This window comes from Somniosus microcephalus, chromosome 4, assembly GCF_052327205.1.
Source record: "Somniosus microcephalus isolate GS21.2 chromosome 4, FLI_Smic_1.0, whole genome shotgun sequence".
In the NCBI taxonomy this organism is placed as follows: Eukaryota; Metazoa; Chordata; class Chondrichthyes; order Squaliformes; family Somniosidae; genus Somniosus; species Somniosus microcephalus.
In genome coordinates this window covers 54624832-54645593 of record NC_140990.1, presented here as the reverse complement: position 1 = coordinate 54645593, position 20762 = coordinate 54624832, and the positions used below count along the sequence as shown (strand labels likewise).

General features: G+C 50.3%; 2 pseudogenes across 1 annotated transcript; one reads left to right on the top strand and one right to left on the bottom strand.

The window, feature by feature from the left end:
* Window positions 1–20762, bottom strand: part of LOC147118922 (uncharacterized) — a 155419-nt pseudogene that overhangs the window by 130576 nt on the left and 4081 nt on the right.
* On the top strand, window positions 4954–7111 carry LOC147118923 (uncharacterized; annotated as a pseudogene). The gene is made up of 2 exons (XR_015077965.1): window positions 4954–5084; window positions 5639–7111. The product of XR_015077965.1 is annotated as an uncharacterized LOC147118923 (transcript).

The following is a 20762-nucleotide window of genomic DNA, read 5'->3' as shown; positions in this document are numbered from 1 at the left end:
GTCCTGGAACCTTTTCCACCTAGGTTAGGCTCCTGAAATAAAATAAATTGAACCTACCTTTTCAACTTCCCCTAACCCCTAAAAGGTTAGAGGAGGTGGAAGGGTGGGAGACACTACACTGTAGTGTTTCGGGTTTAGCAACAGCTCCACCTATATAAGAGTTACTGGCCTCCTGCTCTCCCGACTGCACCAGCTGCTCCCTGGTGACGTCACACACTGATTACTATTTTCCCCTCTCCTCTGCTGTTGATTTGGTACGCCTCGCAACTGCCGCCGGTTTTTAAGCCGGGCTCCTCCTCGCTGCTCTCTGCTGCTCCGAGTGGTCGGGCCTCGCAACTGCCGCCGGTTTTTAAGCCGGGCTCCTCCTCGCTGCTCTCTGCTGCTCCGAGTGGTCGGGCCTCGCAACTGCCGCCGGTTTTTAAGCCGGGCTCCTCCTCGCTGCTCCCTGCTGCTCCGAGTTCACACTGAAGAGAACCCCTTTAAATGTTCTGACTGTGGGAAGAGATTTAAATGCTCCAGGGATCTGAAGAGACACCAGCTCCTCCATACTGCTCCGAGTGCGGGAAGGGATTCACTCAGTCATCCAACCTGCAGACACACCAGTGCCTCCACACTGGGGAGAGGATATTCACCTGCTCCGAATGTGGGAAGGGATTCATTCAGTCATCCAACCTGCAGAGACACCAGCTTGTTCACACTGACAAGAGATTCTTTAAATGTTCTGACTGTGGGAAGAGCTTTAAAAGCTCCGGGGATCTGAAGGGACACCAGCGAGTTCACACTAACGAGAGACCCTTTAAATGTTCTGAGTGTGGGAAGAGTTTTAAAAGGTCCTGGGAGCTCAAGCAACACCAGCGAGTTCATACTGGGGAGCGGTCGTTCACCTGCTCCGTGTGTGGGAAGGGATTCGCTCGGTCCTCCAACCTGCTGGCACATCAGCGAGTTCACACTGGAGCGAACCCCTTTAAATGTTCTGACTGTGGGAAGAGTTTTAAAAGCTCTAACATCCTTAAGAGACACCAGCGTGTTCACACTGATCATAGAATCTAACAGCACAGAAGGAGGTGATCCGGCCCATCGTGTCTGTGCCGGCTCTTTGATAGAGCTGTCCAATTTAGACCCAAACCCCAGCTTTATCCCCAGAATTCTGCAAACTAGTCCTCTTCAAGTACACGTCCAATTGCCGTTTGAAAGTTCCTGTGGAACCTGATTCCAGCATCCTTTCAGATGGTGCGTTCCAGATCTTAACAACCCTCTGTGTGAAAACAATTCTCCTCATTTCCCTCTAGTTCATTTAGCAACTATTTTAAATCTGTGACCTTTGGTTACCGACCCACTTGCCAGAGTGAACAGTTTCTCCCTACTTGCTCGATCAAAACCCCTCATCATTTTGAACACCTCTATTAGGTCTCCTCTTAACTTTCTCTGCTCTAAGGGGAACAATCCGAACTTCTCCAATCTCTCCACATAACTGAAGTCCCTCATCCCTGGTACCATCCTGGTCAACCTCCTCTGTACCCTCTCCAAAGCCTTGACATCCTTCCTAAAGTGTGGTGCCCAGAACTGTACACAAGACTTCAGCTGAGGCCAAAACCCTGCAGCTGTACAAAACCCTGGTTAGACCACACCTGGAGTACTGTGAGCAGTTCTGGGCACCACACCTTAGGAAGGATATATTGGCCTTGGAGGGAGTGCAGCGTAGGTTTACCAGAATGATACCCGGACTTCAAGGGTTAAGTTACGGGGAGAGATTACACAAATTAGGGTTGTATTCCCTGGAATTTAGAAGGTTAAGGTGTGATCTGATCGAAGTTTTCAGGATATTAAGGGGAACAGATAGGGTAGATAGAGAGAAACTATTTCCGCTGGTTGGGGATTCTAGGACTGGGGACATAGTCTAAAAATTAGAGCCAGACATTTCAGGAGTGAAATTAGGAAACACTTCTACACACAAAAGGTGGTAGAAGTTTGGAACTCTCTTCCGCAAACGGCAATTGATGCGAGATCAATTGTTAATTTTAAATCTGAGATTGATAGGTTTTTGTTAACCAAAGGTATTAAGGGATATGGGCCAAAGGCGGGTGTATGGAGTTAGGTCACAGATCAGCCATGATCTCATTGAATGGCAGAACAGGCTCGAGGGGCTGAATGGCCTCCTCCTGTCCTATGTTCCTAACTAGTGATTTGTAAAGTTTTAGTGTAACTTCCTTGTTTTTGTATTCAATGGCACTATTTACAAAGCCAAGTATCCCATACGCTTTCTGAACCGCCTCACCAACTTGCCGCGGCACTTTCAAAGATTTGTGAATATGGCCCCCGAGGTCCCTCTGCTCTTGCACCCCCTCAAAATAGTCCCATTTAGATTATACGGCCTCTCCCTGTTGTTTCTCCCAAAGTGCATCACCACACTTATCCTCATTTAATTTCATCTGCCTTGTGTCTGCTCATTTCACAGTCTGTCTCTGTCCTTCTGAAGTCTGCTACTACTATGCTCACTATTTACAACGTTGCCAAGTTTTGTATCATCCGTAAACTTCAAACTTGTACACCTATACCCAAGTCCAGGTCAGTTATATATAACAAGAAAAGCAATGGTCCTAATCCTAACCCCTGGGGGACCCCACTGCATACTTCCCTCCAGTCAGAAAATCATCCCTCAGCACTGCTTCACTGCCTCCTCTCCCTTAGCGAATTATACCCAAATTACCATCAGCCCTTTAATTCCCCGTGATTCTATTCCCCGAGTAAGTCTCTTGTGTGGTACTTTATCAAATGCCTTTTGAAAGTCCATATATACAACATCTACTGCACTACCTTCATCAACCTTCTGTTACTTCATCAAAGAACTCAATCAGTTTAGTCAGACACGATTTACCTTTAACAAATCCATACTGGCTGCCCCTTATTAACCCATGTTTCTCCAAGTGAGAATTAATTTTGTCCTTGACAATGGTCTCTCGTCGTTCACCCACCACTGACATTAGACTGATTGGCTTGTAGTTACCAGGTTTATCCCTCTCCCTTTTTTAAACAGGGTGTAACATTTGCAATCCTCCAGTCCTCTGGCACCACTCCCATATATCTGAGGGAGATTGAAAGATTGTGCTCGGCGGTTCTGCTGTCTCCACCCTAGCTTCCCTCGACAATCTAGGATGCATCACATCTGGACCGGGTGACTTGTTAACTTTGAGTGATGACAACCTATTTAGCACCTCCTTTCTATCTATTTTTATCCAATTTCTCTACTCCCCCCTCCTCTACTGCGACATTAACTTCATCCTGTTCTTTTGTGAAGACAGATGCTAAGTACTCATTCAGTACCTCAGCCACGCCCTCTGCCTCCGTATGATGAGCTCCTATTTGGTCCCTAATCAGCCCCACCATTCCTTTAACTATCCTTTTACTTTTCATATGTTTATAAAAGATTTTTGGGTTCTCTTTTATGTTACCCGCTAATCTTTTCTCATACTGTCTCTTTACCCTTCTTACATCCTGTTTCAATTTCCCCCGCACTCTCTGTATTCTGCCTGGTTTTTGACTGTATTCTGTACCTGACATTTGTGGTAAACCTTTTTCTGTTTTATTTTAACCTCGATATCCTTCGTCATCGGGAGCTCTAGCTTTGGCTTGCCCATCTTTTCTCCTTATGGGAATATGCTTGGTTTGTACCCGAACTATCTCAGCCTTGAAGGCCTGCCATTGGTCATTCACTGTTTTCCTTTCCATAACTACTTTAAACCTAATGATATTGTGATCACTGTTAACCAGATTGCTCCTGCCCCAGAACCGATGAGAGACCCTTTAAATGTTCTGATTGTGCAAAGAGGTTTCAGAGTTCATCCAACCTGCTGAGTCACCAGCGAGTTCACACAGATCGTCAAATAAAGGAAGGTGCTGGTGGCACTAACGGTTCCTCACCATCTCAGAGTAGTGACTCTTTAATTACAATCTCACAGAACAAGGAGAATCACTCCCGTTAACTACCACAAACCCCTGTGTGGAAGAGAGGGGGAGATACAGTCTGTCCCAGTAACTGTCACAGAACACAATTAATGACCCTGTCCCATAAGGGCTTGACCCTCCACCACACCCTGCTTTTCCTCAAGTGTCTCATCCTTAAAATTCTCCACCTTGTTTTCAAATCCCTCCATGGCCTCACCCCTCCCAATCTCTGTAATCGCCTTCAGTCCCACAACCCCCCCCCGGCCCGAGATATCTGCGCTCCTCTAATTCTGCCCTCTTGAGCATCCCCGATTTTAATCGCTCCACCATTGGTGGCCGTGCCTTCAGTTGCCCTGGAATTCCTTCCCTAAACCTCTCCATCTCTCTACCTCTCTCTCCTTCTTTAAGACCCTCCTTAAAACCTATCTCTTTGACCTTTTCTAACACTCCTGTGAAGAACCTTGGGATGTTTTACTACATTAAAGGCGCTTTATAAATACAAGTGGTTATTGTTGTTTCCTGAAACTAGTAATAAATTCCCCAGAGGGAAAAAAACTTGTACTTTTACTCCCAAATATTAAAAGGTTTGTTCTACAGAAGCACGGGGTTTATCTGCTTTTATTGACGAATTTAAAAAGTTTCTATTAAAACCTGAGCCAGTGTGTTGTGAGACAAAGAGCCTTGTGTCCAATAAAGGGAATAAAGACCCACAGCCTCCCCTGGCCCCGGGCCCTGAACAAGGGACTGGAGAAACTCGCTGCCCTGCGGATCAGACAATCAGCAGGCGCTAGTCCCGCCCCTCGGGCTCCCCGATTGGTTGGAGGACCCGCCGCCCCTGTCTTCCTATTGGTCCGGAGCTCTCGTCAATCACCCAGGCAGTGTGAGCTGAGCATGCGCGGGAGTGACCGGACAGGAGAAACCACAACTGGATCGACACAGCAGAGCCGCCAATCCAGAGCCGGCTTGTATCAGGGCGGGCGCTGGATGCGGAAGTCGCTCCCTGGCCGCCTGTGTAGGTCTTTTTGTTGCTTCAGTTTGAGCTGGAGTGGAGATGGAGGAGAAGGTGCTGGGTTTAACCCCCAGTACTTCTGAGCCCAGGAGGACCCAACAATTTCCAATGTGGGACTGTCAAGGGAGATTAGGTTGTTAAACAGACATTGTCCCTACAATGTAAAAGAGTATTGTTTAAGGACCAAGTATTTCTGTAGAGGTTTTAATCTATTTTACATCTACAGATTTTTTATTCATTCTTGGGCTTAGTGTGTCGCTCGCAAGGCCATCATTTCCAAGGCAGGATGGTTTGTGACTTGGGGAACTTGGAGGAGATGGTGTTCCCATGCACCTTCTGCCTTTGTCCTTCTAGGTGGTGGAGGTCTGGGGTTTGGGAGGTTCTGTCAAAGTTTGAGTCGAGTTGCAGATGTATAAAGACCCTCTCCTTCGCCCCTCCCCCTGGCGCCTCTCTCTCCTCACATAGAGGCCAGAGTTCTTGTGTAGGCCCAGACCGGATGGTGGGTTCCAGTGAACTAGTGAACCAGTGGGATTTTATGACAATCCGGCAGCTTTCATGGTCACTTTTTTCTAGTGCCAGCCCCACAAATTACCAGATTCATTGAGCTCAATTTCACAATCTGCCTCTTTTTGTGGGTTCTCTCTCACTTCCTTTTTCCTGTTTTAAATTCATTTTGCATGGTATTAGAAGGGGAGGATTTGCAGACGGGAAACTCAAACCAAACACCGCATCAAGATCTGACAGAGTCACTCGATTCATCAGGACCTGAATATCATCAGCCTTTGACTATGGAAGCAAAAAGCACCGTTCACAGTGGGGAGAAACCATACACGTGTTCTGTGTGTGGACAAGGCTTCAACCGATCCTCTGGCCTATCAACACACAAGTGCAGTCACACTGGGGAGAGGCCGTTCATCTGCTCTGAGTGTGGGAAAGGTTTCACTAATTCATCTTACCTACTGAGACACCAGCGAGTTCACACTGGGGAGAGATTGTTCACCTGTTCCATGTGTGGGAAGGGATTCACTCAGCCATCCAACCTGCTTAATCACCAGCGAGTTCACACTGATGAGAGACCTTTTAAGTGCCCGGACTGCGGGAAGTGCTATAAAAGTTCTGGGGAACTGAAGTGCCTTCAACGTGTTCACACTGGGGAGAGACCGTTCAGCTGCTCTCACTGCGGGACTGGGTTCAGGCGGTCATCTGAACTCACTGTACACCAGCGAGTTCACACTGGAGACAGGCCATTCACCTGCTCCGCGTGTGGGAAGAGATTCACTCAGTCATCCACCCTGCTGAAACACCAGCGAGTTCACACTGTGGAGAGACCATTCACCTGCTTCGAGTGAGGGACGGGATTCATTCAGTCATCCGACCTTCAGACACACCAGCGAGTTCACACTGGGGAGAGGCCATTCACCTGCTCTGAGTGTGGGACGTGTTTCACTCGTTCATCCCACCTGCTTGCACACCAACTTGTTCACACTGATAAGAGACCTTTTAAATGTTCTGACTGTGAGAAGAGAGTTAAAAGCAAAACGCATCTGCTGAGACACCAGAGAGTTCACACTGGGGTGAGGCCGTTCACCTGCCCTGAGTGTGGGAAGGGATTCACTCAGTCATCCACCCTGCTGAATCACCAGCGAGTTCACTTTGATGAGAGACCTTTTAAATGCTCGGACTGTGGGAAGTGCTATAAAAGTTCCGGGGAACTGACATGCCATCAACGTGTTCACACTGACGAGAGACCATTCAGGTGCTCTCACTGTGGGACTGGGTTCAGGCAGTCATCTGAACTAAATGTACATCAGCACACTCACACTGGGAAGAGGACGTTCACCTGCTCCGTGTGTAGTAAGAGATTCACTCAGTCATTCACCCTGCTGAGACACCAGCGAGTTCACACTGGGGAGAGGCCGTTCAGCTGCTCTGAGTGTGGGAAAGGATTCACTTGGTCATCCAACCTGCTGAGACACCAGTGAGTTCACAAGTGACTGCAGGGGTTGGATTCTGCTGTTATTGCTGCTGTTAATCACATCCAGGTTGAACCATGTTCATTCTGACAGTTGGGGTTTGTTTCTGCTGATGTTAATAACTCCTGTAACTGGGCTGGAGTTTAATATTCTGGATAAATGTCAAATAAATCAACTTTGTTTTAAACACATTGTTGTAGATTATTGTCTTTCCCACCTGGCTGGAGCTCAGAAAGGACAATCTGGGGGAGGATCGTACGGCAGGAACAGAACTTCAGCCTGGACACAGTCCTTCAGGGCCACACTGAGAGGGGCAAACGGCACTTTGGTCTTTCTCGTCTTTCTTCACCGACAGCAAAGTCACCGTGCGGGTTAATCTCGAGGCCTGTAAGAAATGTGTCACAGCCGCTCTCTGCCATGGTTCAGAGCTCCTAGGCACGGAACAGAAGGCTCCTTTCGGAATGTACCTCAGTGCTTTTTTTTTAATGACCTTATTAACATGTGTAGTTACTTTTAGTGATTTGTGTATCTGTAGCCCTGGATCCCTCTGCTCCTTCAGCCCATTTAGACTCTTAGGGGGAAAAATTCGGTGGCGCCCCCTTTGGGTCGCTAACGTCGCCGGGGCTAATTTTAGCCCCCCCGAAAAAGTTATCGCCCCTGTGCATTAAATTCAGTGGTAGCGCCCCAAGCAGGAGGCGGGGTGCTACTGGAAGCGCTCCCCTCCCTCTTGACGCACTACCAGTGAATTTCGCGGCGCTTCATGCAACTGCCACGCCCGTCGGCACATAGCACCGCGTCATAGCAGACCTCCCTCCCTGATTAAAGGGGAGGGGCCTATCACTGCACACACCGGGGCCCTGCTGGACCACCGGGGAGCGGGGAATCGGATCAAAAGGAGCGCCAGGCTGAGCGATAGCGGCCACCACCCCGAAGAAGAAAGGCGAAGGGGGCAGGTGCTGGAAGTTGGCCAAAAAAAAGTGTTGCCGCCCGACACCTGCCCCAGAAGAGTATTGTTTGAGGAACAAGTATTTCTGTAAAGGCTTTTAATCTATTTTATATATGCAGATGTTTTTATTCATTCTTGAGATGTGGGCGTCACTGGTAAGGCCAATATTTATTACCCATCCCTAGTTGCCCTTGAGAAGGTGGTGGTGAGCCACCTTCTTGAACCAGTCCGTGTGGTGAAAGTACTCCCACAGTGCTGTTAGGGAGGGAGTTCCAGGATTTTGACCCAGTGACAATGAAGGAATGACGATATATGTCTAAGTCAGGATGATCTCATCGAAACTTATAAAATTCTGACAGGTCTGGACAAACTAGATGCAGGTAGAATGTTCCCGATGGTCGGAGAGTCCAGAACCAGGGGTCATAGTCTAAGGATAAGGGGTAAGCCATTTAGGACAGAGATGAGGAAGAATTTCTTCACCCAGAGAGTGGTGAACCTGTGGAATTCTCTACCACAGAAGACGGTTGAGGCCAAGTCTTTAAATATATTCAAGAAGGAGTTAGATATATTTCTTAGAGCTAAAGGTATCAAGGGATATGGGGAGAAGGCAGGTACGGGGTACTGAGCTTGGATGATCAGCCATGATCTCATCGAATGGTGGAGCAGGCTTGAGGGGCCGAATGGCCTACTCCTGCTCCTATCTTCTATGTTTCTATGTGTGTGACTTGCAGATGATGGTGTTCCCATGCACCTGCTGCTCTTTTCCTTCTAGGCAGTAGAAGTCGTGGGACAGGTAGGGTGGCAGGTTCCCTTCCATAAGAACACAAGAATTAGGAGCAGGAGTAGGCCATTTGGCCCCTCGAGCCTGCTCTGCCATTCAATAAGGTCATGGCTGATCTTCGACCTCAACTTGACTTTCCCACCGATCCCCATATCCCTGAGGGACATTAGTGAACCAGTTGGGATTTTAATGACAATCCGGCAGCTTTCATCATGACTTTTTTTCTAGTACCGGCCCCACAAATTCCCAGATTCATTGAGTTCAATTTTACAACCTGTCTTTGTGTTTTTGTGGGTTCTCTCTCACGCTCCATTTTTTCCTGTTTTATATTCATTTTACAGGGTATTCGAAGGGGAGGATTTGTAGATGGGAAATTTAACTCAAACATCACATCAAGATCTGACCAAGTCACTCAATTCATCGGGACCTGAATATCATCAGACATAACATGGAAGCAAAAAGCACCATTCACAGCGGCGAGAAACCGTACACGTGTTCTGTGTGTGGACGAGGATTCAGTCGATCCTCTGGCCTGGCAAAACACAAGTGCAGTCACACCGGGGAGAAACCCTGGAAATGTAGGGACTGTGGGAAAGGATTCAATTACCCGTCTGAGCTGGAAAAGCGCAGTCACACCGGGGAGAGGCCATTCACCTGCTCTGAGTGTGGAAAAGGATTCACAAATGCAACCACCCTTCTGACACACCAGCGAGTTCACACTGGGGAGAGGCCATTCACCTGCTCCGTGTGTGGGAAGGGATTCACAAATTCATCCCACCTACTGACACACCAGCGAGTTCACACCGGAGAGAGGCCATTCACCTGCTCAGTGTGGGAAGGGATTAATTCAGGAATCCAGCCTGCTGTCACACCAGCGAGTTCACTCTAGGGAGAGGCCGTTCACCTGCTCAGTGTGTGGGAAGGGATTCACTGAGAACTCCATCCTGCTGAGAGACCAGCGCACTCACACTGGGGTGAGGCCGTTCACCTGTTCCGAGTGTGGGAAGGGATTCACTCGGTCATACAACCTGCTGACACACCAGCAAGTTCACAAGTGACTGCAGGGGTTGGATTTTGCTGTTATTGCTGCTGCTAATCACATCCAGGACTGAACCCTGTTCATTCTGACAGTTGGATTCACTCCTGCTGTGGAACTCCAACACTGACCCTGCTGAAGCTTGTAGGCTCAGGGAGTGGGGCCTCCAGGAGTGTACGGTAAGAAAGCTGGGTTTCGGTATCCTGACAAATATATGGCAAGGAACCAGAGGAATCCTTACTAAGGAAATGACTGGGGTTTTACTGGCCAGCGTAGGTCTAGGGGTGAATGATGCCTGACTCCCTGAACTGTCTTACATTGAACCCAGTTCAGATCAAGATAAATTCAGTTTACAGGAGAATAGAGAGAAATATCACCCACAGTTGAGGGAGACAAAAGCAGCCATTAGAGAAGCTGAGAGATCTTTGGGAAAGAAGATGGTGCACAATTGTGGTAATAATGGCAAAATCTTTCCAGCTCCGTCAGGAGGCAGAATCCCGTTAAAGATGGTTTCGGGCAGGGCTGGGCAATGATTTGGGCTGGAGGGCCACTAAACAAGTTGTGGTGAGCTGTTGAGGGCCGCATACCAATGTTGCCCCTAAGGTGCGTGGCTGCACGGTGGCGCAGCAATGGCGAGGCCCCGTGCAGGCTGCTCACCAGCTCCTGCCACTGGGAGAGAAACCGCGCACGTTGGTGAGAGCAATGTGTTCAATTGGTAATCGGAAACAGTCCGACTCTTAGTGTTGAGCATCGCACCACTTCTACCCTCCCAATAATTTATCAACATAAATTCATCTAGTCATCAGGTACTATCTTAAATACACAGAATGTGCCGTTACTAAATGAATGAAATGAGTGAGCGATCGATCGATCGATCGATTATATGTTGTACTGAAAATCCACGTGGCTGTTTGGCCGAGCGGCTCGAGTCTTTTGAAGCACCAGTAGCTCTTTGTGGACACTGTTTCTGCTTCAAAAAACTGAAGAACATCAGAAGCCATTAATGGAGACAGGCACAGCATGCCAGCTCAACAACTGGCACCAAAGAATGGTGGGATGTGGGTTTATGCCCATTCTCCCTCGCACTGCAAATCCTTAATCTCCACTGGACTGTCGGGAAGAAAGAGGGGGGTCAACAGAAAGTGAGTGTGTCCCCACAAGGAAGTACATTTGGAGGGTGAGACCCCACGGGTCACAGTAGAACGGCAGGGTCAGAGCAAGCTGCCCACCTGTTCCCTCAGCTGAGAATGCTTTGGTTGTGTGCAGGGACCTAAAGAGAAAAAAACACACACAACAAAAAATAAAAGGCAAAAGAAAACTTCAAAGGGTTTGCTTAAAGTAAGAAAATACAATATTTGTAAAATAACTGCAGGTAGTTCTTTAGATAAACTCTTACTTAGTCAAACAATCATATTCCAATAAGTGATATTGCAGCTTGCTGTTGATGATAATTAGAGATGTACTTTGTAGATAAATAGTGTATTGTGGGAGACTACAGTCTCCCGCGTAAAGAAATAGACAACACAGTGAGCTACAAGAAATAGGTCTTTACTCCAACTCTCGCAATACAGTACTGAATTCGTACAGCCCGCGAACCTGTGATGACTCATGGATTGGACACCTGCTGGAACCTGATTGGTTTTCCTTCTCTCAGCAGCAGGCAAGTCTGAACATGCCTTATTCCTCTCAGCTTGCAACTGTCTTGCGGGGGGAGGGGAATACAGCAGTTAAAAGGGGATTATACAGGTTTATCTACATACACACAGTGTTTCCCCAATGTGGCAATGCCACATACGCCCCCCCAGAATCCTCGTTAACTGTAAAAGTCAGTCTCCGTGGAGGTTTGACCAAATGGCTGTAGCAGCTGTAGTAGCCATCTGGCGTGTGAGGAGGGCTGTCTGGGAGGTCGGCCGGTTGGTTCGTCGGCTGGTCTGGCAGCTGGTCTGCCGGTGGGCTGGCTGGACTGGCTGCCGGCGAAGGTGGGGCGGCGGCCGGGAAGTAAGGTTATGTCGTGTCTTGGTCCTCTTGTGGGGCCGCCGCCAATGCGGGAGGTCTGCCCCGCCGTGGGGGAAGAGCCGGACGAAACAGGAAGCTGAGGTCCAGGTGCGGCGGTTTGAGGCGGTCTACTGAAATAAGGTCCGGCTTCCCGCCGACGTCGATAAGAAAAGCTTTGTCCCCCATCTCCAATACTGAGAAGGGGCCGGTGTATGGTGCCTGCAGCGGGCCTCTGTGCGCATCCCGGCGCACGAAGACGAACTCCGCATGTCGTAAGTCCCGAGGCACGTAGGACGGCTGCGGGCCGTGTTGCGAAGTGGGCACTGGACGGAATTGCTGGGCCGCGTCCTGGTGCAGGGAAAGCTGTCTGGTGGCCGACCATGGCTCCGTTGTCAGGGGGAGGAAGTCGCCTGGTACTCTGAGCGGTTGGCCGTAGACCATCTCAGCCGCGGAGGCACGGAGGTCCTCTTTGGGCGTGGTGCACAATCCCAGGAGGACCCAGGGTAGTTTGTCGATCCAGCTGGTGTCGGCCAGGCTGGTGCGGAGGGAGGCTTTCAAGGAATGATGAAAGCGCTCGCAGAGCCCGTTGGCCTGTGGGTGGTAGGCTGTTGTCCTGTGCAACTTGGTGCCGAGGCCGGCGGTGATGGCATTCCACAAGTGGGAGGTGAACTGGGGGCCTCTGTCCGAGGATATGTCGGTCGGCACGCTGAACCGGGCCACCCATGTCGAGACAAATGCTCGCGCGACGTCGGTCATGGTGGTGGAGGCGAGGGGAACCACCTCGGGCCATCTGGTGGTGCGGTCGACGATCGTGAGCAGGTGTGTGAAACCGTGCGACGGCGGCAAGGGGCCTACCAGATCGACGTGGACGTGGTCGAAACGCCTCTCGGGCACCGGGAAACACTCCAATGGCGCTTTGGTGTGCTGCTGGACCTTAGCGCACTGACACGCCACACATGTGTTGGTCCAGTCTCTCACATCCTTGTGGAGTCCAGGCCAGACGATCTTGGCGGACATGAGTTTCTGAGACGCACGCATCCCTGGATGTGAGAGGCCGTGGATGATGTCGAAAACTCGCTTGCGCCAGGCGGATGGGACGACTGGCCTAGGCGAGGGGACTGAGATGTCGCACAGGAGGGTTGTGCCGGCTGCGTGGAAGTGGATGTCGGCCAGAGTGAGGCTGGTGGTTGACGTCCTGAGGGCCTGGATATCCGCGTCGGCGGCCTGGTCTCTCGCCATGCTGGCGTAGTCGACGCCTAGGTGCACTGCGTGGAGCGAGGGTCTTGAGAGGCAGTCGGCCACCAAATTGTCCTTGCCGGCGACGTGGCGGATGTCCGTGGTGAACTTCGAGATGAAGTTGAGTTGGCGCTGTTGGCGCGCGGACCAGGGTTCGGTTACTTTGGCCATGGCGAAAGTGAGCGGCTTGTGGTCCACGAATGCGGTGAATGGCCGGCCTTCCAGGAGGAAACGGAAGTGTCGGATTGCCAGGAACAGGGCCAGGAGCTCTCTGTCGAACGTGCTGTAGGCCTGCTCGTTCTTGCGCAGCTGTCGGCTGAAAAATGCCAGTGGCTGCCACGCACCTTCGACCCACTGTTGCTGGACAGCGCCGACGGCATGATCCGAGGTGTCCGTGGTGAGGGCAGTCTTGGCACCCGGGATGGGGTGGGCCAGTAGTGTGGCGTTGGCCAAGGTGCTTTTGGTCTGGTGGAAGGCTGTCGCCATCTCACTGGACCAGGTGAGTTGCTCTTTGCCCGTTTTGCCCCTGGTGGCTTCGTAGAGGGGGCGCATGAGTGAGGCGGCCTTGGGCACGAAACGGTGATAGAAATTGACCATCCCCAAAAATTCCTGCAGTGCCTTGACCGAGGTGGGCTGGGGAAAGTCCGCCACCGCCTGCACATTGGAAAGTAGGGGAATGGCTCCCCTTGGCGAGATTCTGTGGCCGAGAAAGTCAATTTGGGCTGCTCCGAACTGGCATTTGGCCGGGTTGACGATTAGCCCGTGTTGGCTGAGGCGCTGGAAAAGAGAGCGCAAATGCGCGATGTGCTCGGCCTTGCTGGTGCTGGCCATGAGGATATCGTCCAGATAGACGAACAGGAAGCTCAGGTCCCGTAGGACGGAATCCATGAGCCGCTGGAAGGCCTGTGTGGCATTCTTGAGCCCGAAGGGCATGCGCAGGAACTCGAACAGTCCGAAGGGGGTGATGACCGCCGTCTTCTGGACATCTGCGTGGTGGACGGGGACCTGATGGTAGCCGCGAATCAGGTCGACCTTGGAAAAGACGGACTTTCCTGCTAGGTGTGCCGAGAAGTCTTGGATGTGTGGAATGGGGTATCTATCAGGCGTGGTTTCATCATTGAGCTGTCTGTAGTCGCCGCAGGGGCGCCAGCCACCGCCCGGCTTGGGCACAATGTGGAGGGGGGACGACCAGGGGCTGTTCGAGCGGCAGATGATGCCCAGTTTCTCCATCGTGGCGAATTCTTCCTTGGCCACCGCCATCTTGGCTGGGTCCAGGCGTCTGGCTCGGGCGAACACTGGTGGTCCCGTAGTGGCGATGTGGTGCTCGACACCATGCTTGGCTGCCGCGGCTGAGAAGGTCGGTTGTGTGAGCCTCGGGAAATCTGCGAGTAGGCGGGTGTAGTCGTCATCCGCCGGGGCAGAGCAGGACCCGACGAGGGCTGGGCTGTTGCTCTGCTGGCAGGCCAGTGAAGCAAAAGTTGCTGCATCGATCAGGCGCCTGTCGCGGACGTCGACCAGGAGTCTGTGGGTGCAAAGAAAATCGGCGCCCAGCAAGGGATGTGCCACGGAGGCCGTCACGAAATCCCATGTAAATCGCTGGCCGTTGAAACAAACCTCGGCCCGTCGCTTTCCAAAAGTAGCGATGGCTGCGCCATTTGCCGCCACGAGGGGTGGGCCGCTGCAGCCTGCCTGGATGTCGAGCTGGGAGGCAGGAATTATGCTGCATTGGGCTCCGGTGTTGCAAAGGAATCTGCGCCCTGAAAGGGAGTCGGTTATGTACAGCAGTTTACCTGCGGTGCCGATGGCCATCGTGGCGGCGGGGGTGCGGTCGAGTGGGCCTAGACGGCGGCGCGGGGCTGGCGTGTTGGGCCGGGTGGCCATCTTGGTTTGATCGTAAGTGCAGGGTGCTCTGCAGCGTTGGGCCTTGTGGCCAAAACGCGCGTGGTAGTAGCATAGTTCTGCGGCCTGGCGTGGCGGCGCGCGCTCGGTGGTGTCGGGGAGTCTCGCGGCTGCACAGCCGAGTTGGGCGACGGCGAAGACTTTGTCCGCGGCGGCTGCCAGTTGTACGCAGTCCGTGATCGGGGACCCCGCGAGGGCAGTCTGTACCTGCTGAGGAAGCAGGCTGAGGAAAAGGGCCCGAAACAAGAAGCACTGCGGTTCAGAGCCCAGGAGCGCAAGCATCCGGCTCATCAACTGGGTCGGGGTAGAGTCGCCGAGGCCTGGTAGTGAAAGAAGCCTACGGGCCCTCTCCTCCCCAGACAGGCCGTAAGCCTGCAGCAAGTGGCCCTTAATGGTTGAGTACTTGCCGGTCTGTGGTGGGTTCCCCAGCAGGTCGAGAACTTCGGCGGCGGTGGAGCTTGCTAGTGCTGAGACTACGTGGAGGTACCTTTCTTCATCATCTTGAACCCTGCGAAGGGTGAATTGGGCCTCCGTGTGCGCGAACCAAGCTGGTGCTTGGTGTTCCCAGAAGGTGGGGAGCTTCAAGGATGCGGCGCCGGCCGACATCGGGCTGCTGCTGGTTGCCGTCGGGTCGTTGCTGGCCTCTGTAGGGCTACGTGAGTCGGGGGCTTCGGCCGTCGACATTCGGGGTCACCAATGTGGGAGACTACAGTCTCCTGCGTAAAGAAATAGGCAACACAGCGAGCTACAAGAAATAGGTCTTTACTCCAACTCTCACAATACAGTACTGAATTCGTAAAGCCCGCGAGCCTGTGATGACTCACGGATTGGTCACCTGCTGGAACCTGATTGGTTTTCCTTCTCTCAGCAGCAGGCAAGTCTGAACATGCCTTATTCCTCTCAGCTTGCAACTGTCTTGCGGGGGGAGGGGAATACAGCAGTTAAAAGGGGATTATACAGGTTTATCTACATACACACAGTGTTTCCACAATGTGGCAACGCCACATAACGAGGTTAAAAAGCAGAAAGCTTCCCATTTGAGGATTCGTGTTGCTGCGGAACTGCTCAGGCTGTTTCCATCGTTACTTTATTGTCCTTTTTGGCCATTTTTAGTAGTTGTCCTTCTAGTTCAGATATGCGGGGGGTAATTTGAACCTCCTCCACCTGACGGGATTGAATTTCCTGCCCGTTTTACACCTTCCCCGATTTTGCTTTCCAATGATTTCAGTCGAAAATGAAATCGGGCGGGTGTAAAACAAGTGGCTGATCTGATCGCATTAGTTTCCCATCGGGTGCGTGAGGTTAAAATCACCCCCTGCTGTTTCCAAACACAACCCAAGCAAATTTCCCCTGACAATAGTTTGGTTCTGATCCTTAATAATGTTCCAGCTACTCTTATCACCACAATTGCTTTAATTCTGACATTTGGCCTGTGATCTGACAGCAAAGCAGTGATCTCTTCACATGCAGTGAGCAAATGGGAACAAACTGGAGGTCCATTGTGCAGGAAGAAACCCAGACACACGACGACCTTTTCTCTCATTTGAAGATGTGCATTGCTGAAGAGGATAAGACAGCTTGTAATGTGGAGGACAATCTAGTGTCAGGCAGTGTGCTTGGAGATGTCCAAATATTTATCACCATCCAGTCTGGTCCTCCGCATTGAAAACTCTTGGAACATCTCGGATTTGTGAAACATTGAGGTTGATTTTATTGGAAATATCAAATTCAGCTGTGATTTGCAAACCTTTATTATCGCAATGCTCTTGCCATTAAGATGCATCAGTCAGCTGAATAAGGTAGATTTGATATTTTCAATAAATACAGGGTTCAGTTTCATATTTCCAAATATGATTGGCTTCCCAAGTCCATTAAACACCACAGATCAGATCATTCAGTCAGGCTCATTTCAAAGAAACGCTCAATTGCAACTGGCACATGGGCAAGAATGGAATGTCGATCCTTCTCCTGCAGCTGATCGGGGATCTTGGATGTGTTTGACATTGCTGAGATTGCTGAGCTTAGACTTCTTGGGGCTGATTTTCATTCTGGGTGGACATCGGGTGAGCGGTGCAATGGTGCTGCCTGTCCAATGTCCTCGGTGAGAGGACCCAGCCATTTTGATGGCCGGGCCTAATCTGTGCAATATCCAGCTCCAACCGCTAAACCAGGACTGACAGGGAGCTTGCAGCTCGAGGGCAGGGGGTGGGTGAAACTGGAAATCTGCCGGCTCCTCCATGGAACAGAGCCAGACACATTGATGCAGCAAACGGCAGATTCCATTTGCCCGCTTCTGTTTGTGGTTGTGACTCCCCTGCTGCCTCAGAGACAATGACCCGCCTCCTGACGTTACGTGGGCTGGGGTCAGGCTGGGGTCGGGCGCGGCAGATGTTCGGCCTCGAAGCCAGGCCTTGGCGGGCTGGATTGAATCGATTTGTTTCTGCTGATGTTAATAACCCCACTAATTGGGCTGGAGTTTAATATTCTAGAAATAAGTCAAATAAATCTGCTTTGTTTCAAACACACTTTGTATCGAGTCCTTGGCGTCTCTAAGATGAGACTAATTGATGCCCTATTACTGACTGTTCCATTTTGGGCCTTTTCTCCTATGTTAAAGAAAGACTTGTATTCATACAGCACCTTTCACCACTTCAGGACATCCCAAAGCACTTTACAGCCAATGAAGTACTTTTGAAGAGCAGTCACTGTTGTAATGTAGCAAATGCAGCAGGCAATTTGTGCACAGCAAGGTCCCACAAACAACAATGTGATAATGACCAGATGAACTGTTTTAGTGATGTTGGTTCAGGGAGAAATGTTGGCCAGGGCTCCAGGGAGAACTCCCCTGCTCTTCGAAATAACATCATGGGATCTTTTACGTCCACTTGAGACGGCAGATGGGGCCTCGCTTGAACATCTCATCCAAAGACGGCACCTCTGTCAGTGCAGCGCTCCCTCAGTACTCACTGGAGTGTCGGCCTAGATTGTGTTCTCAAGTCTCTGGAGGTGGATTTGATCCCACAACCGCCTGACTCAGAGACAAGAGGGAGAGAGAGAGAGAGAGAGAGAGAGAGTGCTCCAACTGAGCCACGGCTAACACCCGATCATTACTCTGGATTATTTCAGTTCTCATACCTTCAGTTACTCTCATGTACATGTCCCAGCTATCCATATCATCCAAAGTGCCTCTCCAAGCCTTGGTATCCAGGGGAGGTATTGGTAACATGCCCCTGTACCTGCCCTGGGAGTGTTTGATGGGACAGTGTAGAGGGAGTTTTACTCTGTATCTAACCCGTGCTGTACCTGCCCTGGGAGTGTTTGATGGGACAGTGTAGAGGGAGCTTTACTCTGTATCTAACCCATGCTGTACCTGCCCTGGGAGTGTTTGATGGGGCAGTGTAGAGGGAGCTTTACTCTGTATCTTACCCGTGCTGTACCTGCCCTGGGAGTGTTTGATGGGTCAGTGTAGAGGGAGCTTTACTCTGTATCTTACCCGTGCTGTACCTGCCCTGGGAGTGTTTGATGGGACAGTGTAGAGGGAGCTTTACTCTGTATCTTACCCGTGCTGTACCTGCCCTGGGAGTGTTTGATGGGACAGTGTAGAGGGAGCTTTACTCTGTATCTTACCCGTGCTGTACCTGCCCTGGGAGTGTTTGATGGGTCAGTGTAGAGGGAGCTTTACTCTGTATCTAACCCATGCTGTACCTGCCCTGGGAGTGTTTGATGGGACAGTGTAGAGGGAGCTTTACTCTGTATCTAACCCGTGCTGTACCTGCCCTGGGAGTGTTTGATGGGTCAGTTTAGAGGGAGCTTTACTCTGTATCTAACCCGTGCTGTATCTGTCCTGGGAGCGTTTGATGGGACAGGGTAGATCCGGGGTTCTCAAACTTTTTGCTCTGAGGCCCCTCCTGTGTTATAAAAATTCCCCGGACCCCCTGTAACACAACACAAGTATTCATTGGCTGTAGAGCGCTTTGGGACATCCTGAGATTACAGTAGCCTCTCTATAAATGCAAGTATTTCCATTTCAAATCACTGCTTTATATTTTGAAACAAATAGTTATTTGACGATTAAGTCTTTCAAAAGGCTTTCGATAAGGTCCCGCATAAGAGATTAGCGTGTAAAGTTAAGGCACATGGGATTGGGGGCAAGGTATTGACTTGGATAAAGAACTGGTTGGCAGACAGAAAGCAAAGAGTTGGAATAAACGGGTCTTTTTCCGAGTGGCAGGCAGTGACTAGTGGGGTACCACAGGGATCAGTCCTTGGACCCCAGCTATTCACAATATATATTAATGATCTGGACGAGGGAACTAGATGTAATATCTCCAAGTTTGCAGACAACACAAAGTTGGGTGGGCGTGTATGCTGTGAGGAGGATGCCGAGAAACTCCAGTATGATTTGGACAGGTTGGGTGATTGGGCAGAAGCATGGCAGATGCAATATAACGTGGATAAATGCGAGGTTATCCACTTTGGTGTCAAAAACAGGAAGGCAGATTATTACCTGTATGGCAATAGATTGGGAGAAGGGGAAGTGCAACGAGACCTGGGTGTCCTTGTGCACCAGTCGCTGAAGGTAAGCATGCAGGTGCAGCAGGCGGTTAAGAAAGCAAATGGTATGTTGGCTGGAGGAGCGAGCCGGCGGCGGGTCCTCCAACCAATCGGGGAGCCCAAGGGGCGGGACTAGTGCCGGCTGATTGTCTGATCCGCAGGGCAGCGAGTTTCTCCAGTCCCTTGTTCAGGGCCCAGGGCTAGGGGAGGCTGTGGGCCTTTATTCCCCTTATTGGACACAAGGCTCTTTGTCTCACAACACACTGGCTCAGGTTTTAATAGAGACTTATTAAATTCATGAATAAAAGCAAATAAACCCCGTGGAACAAAATATTTAATATTTGGGAGAAAAAATACTGTTATTTTTCCTCTGTGGAATTTGTTAGTTTCAGACAATAACAACAACTTGTATTTATATAACGTCTTTAATGTAGTTAAATGTCCCAACACGCTTCACGTTATAAAACAAAATTTGACACCGGGTACAAACCGAGCATATTCCCATAAGGAGGAAAGATGGGGCGTCCAAAGCTCGAGCTCCCTGGATGATAAAGGATGTAGAGGTTAGAATAAAACAGAAAAAGGAGGTTTATGACAAATATCAGGTACAGAATACAGTCAAAAACCAGGAGAATACAGAGTGCGGGGGAAATTGAAAAAGGATATATGAAAGAAAGACTTGCATTTATATAGCGCCTTTCATGACCACCGGACATCTCAAAGCTCTTTACAGCCAATGAAGTACTTTTGAAGTGGAGTCACTGTTGTAATGTGGGAATCGCAGCAGCCAATTTGTGCTCAGCAAGCTCCCACCAACAGCAATGTGATAATAACCAGATTATCTGTTTTTGTTCTGTTGGTTGAGGGATAAATATTGGCCAGGACACCGGGGATAACTCCCCTACTCTTCTTCAAAATAGTGCCATGGGATCTTTTACATCCACCTGAGAGGGCAGACGGGATCTCAGTTTAAAGTCTCATCACAAAGACGGCACCTCTGACAGTGCAGCATTCCCTCAGCACTGCACTGCAGTGTCAGCCTAGCTTTATGTGCTCAAGTCCCTGGAGTGAGACTAGAACCCACAACCTTCTGTCTCAGAGACGAGTGTGCTACCCACTGAGCCACAAGGGGGAGAATACGAGAAAAGATTACTGGGTAACGTAAAAGGGAACCCAAAAATCTTTTATAAATGTATCAAAAGTAAAAGGATAGTTAAAGGAATGGTGGGGCCGATTAGGGACCAAATAGGAGCTCATCATACGGAGGCAGAGGGCGTGGCTGAGGTACTGAATGAGTACTTAGCATCTGTCTTCACAAAAGAAGAGGATGAAGTTAATGTCGCAGTAGAGGAGGGGGGAGTAGAGAAATTGGATAAAAATGGATAGAAAGG